This window comes from Mustelus asterias, chromosome 7 (genome assembly GCF_964213995.1).
Source record: "Mustelus asterias chromosome 7, sMusAst1.hap1.1, whole genome shotgun sequence".
Classification (NCBI taxonomy): Eukaryota; Metazoa; Chordata; class Chondrichthyes; order Carcharhiniformes; family Triakidae; genus Mustelus; species Mustelus asterias.
In genome coordinates this window covers 104,962,052-104,966,971 of record NC_135807.1, presented here as the reverse complement: position 1 = coordinate 104,966,971, position 4,920 = coordinate 104,962,052, and the positions used below count along the sequence as shown (strand labels likewise).

Here is a 4,920-nt window from a genome sequence, read left to right as displayed (position 1 = left end):
GTGACTAGGATTCTCCATGTTGCTGTAAAAAGGTCACAAGTCACTCGGACGATGATAATTTTGGATTCCTGTCTGCTTTATGTAGGAGCAATTAAGGCCCTGATTTTACCGGCACGGCCGCCTGAGGCTCGCACCTGAGGGCAACAGGGAATGCCATTCTGTGAGCCTAGCCAGCCCTGAAAATGCTGGTAAAATCAGGACCAAAGTCTCCAAAGCCTTCAAACTTATGGCAGCTCTCCATTTAAAAGTTGGGATTGCCCTTGGTTGATTTCATGAGCCCCAGCTGCTGTCTGAACTCTTTGAACTGCCTTGATTGACAGGAGCTTGCAATTTCACTTGATCCATTGGGATATGTTTACATAATCACCTTCCCCTCCATTTAGTTTGATGAACCTGTTTGATTGACAGTTCCAGGAGAGATCAAACAGGGGATTAGCCAAGGTTTATTTACACAAGGAACAGATGGTCAATTAGCTGTTAAAAGCTTTTTGACTGATTGTGCCAGGGCAGATCAAAGTTCTTATTATTGACTTCATCAGTTCAAGCTACATGCAGGCTGAAGTGTTTCTTTTCACCCCAGGTGTTCTGTCTAGTCAGTTTTACGCCTGAAGTTTTTTTCCATTCCTGACCCTTCCTAGAAAGTAGAAATGCTTGCTACTACCACCTCTTTTTAAAACAGTGGCATTTTTCCTTGCACTTTTTTTGAGCACTGTTTTCTCCTAATAGTTCTTTTTTCATCTCTGCCAAGCTTTCAAAAAAGGCACATAACTCTCAATGACTTTAATCTTTAGGTTATGGCTTTACTTCAGCATCTTAAGAAAGAGCCACATACCTGGAAGTAGTAACATCCCCATCACACAAGCATCTGTCACAGCTCAGACAAGAGGGCACAGGGATCCCTCACTAAGGGGTGTGTGCATATCACGGTTGCGGACAGGGCTGGACTGCCAAGTCAATGTTTTGAAAGGAGTGTGGGTGCAATTGCGCACTGCTATTCATTATTGCAGTCACATATCCAACAGTGGTTGCCCTGTCATATGGAGCATGGCTACTTGACAGGAAGAAGATAGTGTAATGTTCAAGCCTTAGCATCCACCAGGCATCCTTCGCCTCTGAGAGCACCTGTGCCCTCTCGCATTCCTGCTACTAATGAAGCTCCTATCAATTGATAATTCAGCTATCTCAGCAGCCTCAATCTCCAAGTAAGGATCAGGAGAAGACGCAGTCATAGGCAGGGCCTGAGGGTTGCAGGTCAGGCATAGTGAGGCGTAGTCTGGAACCTTGCACCATCGACCACATGACTGCACTTGAGGATCTAGGAACCTTGAAGACACAGAGGGGTGTCCACTTTCACCAGAAAATGAGTGACACCATTACTGATGATGTGAAGGGAAGGATCAACCAGATGGAAGAGGAGTTGAATGAGAGGCTAGGGAATGGCATTTGTTGTAGGGTGTGAAGACAATTTCTTTGGTCTTCCCTATATAGAGAGCTGAAGAAAATCTCCGCTCATTCAGAGCTAGATTTTGGAGAAGCGGTGTGACAAAATAGAGACATCAGAGGTTTAAGTGAGAGAATGTGGTGAACTATATAGATGAGAAGAAATAGAAGCAAAAATAGACCAAACAGATCATCAAGATTGCTCCAATATTCAGTACATTCTTCAGCTTCAGCTCCACTTGCCTGCTTGCTCAGTGTACAATGATGTAAAGCTGAGTGTATTCAGTGTACAAGTGAAACCTCAGGCTAAGTTTTTAAATTTTTTTTTGTTTATATATCCAATTCAATCCAATCAAAGTCCAATTCAGAGTCTCATCAAGTGAGACATTCCCGATCCAAGCTGACAAAACAGGGCTCTCACCTCCTGTCTTGGGCTTGATCTACATGATCCAAGCTGATTGGAGCAGGCATTGCACCTCTTCCAAGGCTTGATCTCATTTGCATCTTAGACAAAAGGCCAAGATGCCGTTTTAAAAAATTGCTTCAAATGAAGCCACAATGTAATCTTATGACTTCAACCAAGTACAGCATGTCGATACTACACTTGATCTTAGCCAAAAGGCCGAGAAGCGATAGCAAATAAGAGAAAAATGGCTGCTCTTTCACTCCTGCTTTCTTCATGCTGCTATCAAAAATCAATCTAACTCTCTTTATATGGATATTGCATAGAACTTAAAAACAAGACATGCATCCAACAGGGCTATGCTAGTGTTTACATTCCAAACACGCCTCTGTTCATCATAGAGATGTGCCTCAGTTTGTAGCACTCTCATCTCTGAGTCAGAAGTATGTGAATTCAAGTTTAATCCCAGGATTTATGCATAAAAATCCAGATTGACACTGCAATGCAGTATATAGTGAGTGAGATGTAAAACGCGGTCCCATCTGTTCTCTCAGATGGATATAAAAGACCTATTTTGAAGAAGAGTAAGGGAGCTCTCCCTAATGTCTTAGCCAACATGTAGCCCTCAAACAATATTGCAAAAGAAGATTATCTGATCATCATTACATTGCTCTTGGTGAGATCTTACTGTGCACAAATTAGCTGCCACTTTTCCTCCACATCAACAGTGATGACACTTCCAAAGTATTTCATTGGTTGTTGCAGTAAAGTTGAAGGCAACTCATTGTGACTTCAAGTAATACTTGATATATTAACAACAATATCCATATGTACTATACATATACAAGATAAGGATCTGACAGAGCTGCAATACACTCCTGCTCTCTTCTCTTCCCTGGCTCCAACTGAGGTTCCTTCCCATCCCAGGACTCACCCTTGCTGCCAATTGGCTCAGCTTCCCGCATGACCTCTTCATAGGATTTGGTCCAATCATGTGGCCCTCGAAGGATTGTCCCCTTAAAGAGGCCACATTACCACACTCCTTTCCCCCCAACTCCTGAGTCCACCTATGAATGAAACAAAAGGAACATTATTAAACATAGGCATACATGACACAATAATACATCAGGGACAACCCCCAGGGAAAAACTCATCCCAATCAATCTGGAGAATTCCAGACTCTGAAGGAACATCTCAACTTGGTAGTGGGTCCTTCTGAGAGTAAAGAATCCAAGCAGGCAGATGCAAAAGGCAACTCATCCACCCGGGGTCAACATCTTCCTCAGTAGCTACTATGTCCTGGGCTTCAGAAACCGTGGGTTGCCTCGCTCCACATTAACCATAGAACCATAGAATCCCAAAAGTGCAGGAGAAGATCATTCAGTGCGTTCAGTCTGCACTGACCCAAAAGAACATCTTACCCAGCCCACCCCCCACATATCCCCATAACCTTGCACATTTACCATGACTAATCCTTCTAATCTACACATTTTTGGACACAAAGAGGTAATTAGCATGGCCAATCCACCTAACTTGCACATCTTTGGACTCTGGGAGGAAACTAGAGCACCCAGAGGAAACTCATGCAGACACAGGGAGAATGTACAAGCTCCATACAAACTGTCACTCAAGGCCGGACTGAAACCTGGGTCCCTGGTGCTGTGAGGCAGCAGTGCTAACCACTGTGCCACCATGCTGCCCATAACAATTGGAATCCCTAGATCAGCAACTGGAAAATATAAGTCCACCGTAGGACTCACTTGTTGATACCCTATAATAGGTGCAACTCTCTTCCTGAAATGATTGACATATTTTTTTATACAGCGACCTTGTACTTCTACAACATAGGAGACTGGTTCCGTTCTTTCAAAATTTTGCTGGCCACCCATGTTCATCCAGCTGCAAATTTCCTGGTCAGAACTAAATCACCAATTTAGAAAACCCTGTCCTTTGTTCTTGAGTTTTCCTTTCTGGTAGGCTTGCCGAGCCTCCACCCTCCCTGCCAAATCTGGAAATGCCAAATCCAAATTGGTTTGTAGGTGACATCCCATTAGTAATTCAGCTGGCGTAACCATCGTGGTTGCATTTGGTGTGGTATTGTACAACAACAAGAAACTTGTCAAACATAAAATCAGTGGCCTGTGAAGTTGCTTTTTCATCGATGATTTGAACATGAAAGGGGAATTAACTCGTTCGGTGAACCCAATGGAAGCTGGGTGGTAAGGGGCTGACTGAATGTGACGGATACAGTTTGACTTAACAAATTTCCAAAACTCCTCTGCTGTAAATGTTGTGCCATTGTCTGACACCAAGACATCTGGGATGTCCAAGATGGCAAAAATCTGCCGCACCTTGTCAATGGTGGCTGTGGCCATTGTGGACTTCATCAATTGGACATCCAGCCATTTAGAATGAGCATCTACAAAGATGAGGAACATATGTCCCACAAACAGTCCTGCGAACTCTATGTATAATCTTGACCACAGCTGACCTGGCCTCTCCCCAGGATGTATATTCACTGGTGACAACAATAACTGCTAGGCTTCACAACTTGGGCAGTGGCTGATCATTCTTTCGATTTCTTTAATGGTGCCCGGCCACCGAATATAACTTTGGGCCAGTGCTTTCATCCTCAAAGACTGCTCCCACTCCATAAGGTGATGCATCACAGGTAACTACGAATGGTTTGGTTGAATCAAAACATACAAGCAGAGTCAATGACTGTAAGACTTGCTTTACTTTTGCAAGCACCTCTTTTTGTGCTTCTCTCCATTTCCATCACTGATTCTTCTTCAAAAACTGGTGAAGTGGGGCTAAAATTGTAAATGTGTTTTGTAAGAATCTGCCATAATAATTCATCATTCTTAGAAATGATTTTAATTCCGATACATTTTTCAACTGATTTATGGCTTTAATTTTATCCTCTGCATGATGTAGGTCTTCATGAGGTCTTCAACTTCATTTATGGCTTTAATTTTATCCTCTGCATGATGTAGGTCTCTAACGTCTATCCTGAAGCCCAGGTCTGTAACTTCATCCACCTGGAAAGAGCATCTCTCTCATATCAAACATACCTG

The 4,920-nt window shown here is 43.1% G+C and overlaps 1 non-coding gene across 1 annotated transcript; it reads right to left on the bottom strand.

The window, feature by feature from the left end:
- Positions 1-1,875: 1,875 nt before the first annotated feature.
- On the bottom strand, positions 1,876-2,074 carry LOC144496216 (U2 spliceosomal RNA). Its single transcript, XR_013498396.1, has one exon. It is a non-coding gene; the product is annotated as a U2 spliceosomal RNA (small nuclear RNA).
- Positions 2,075-4,920: the final 2,846 nt, after the last annotated feature.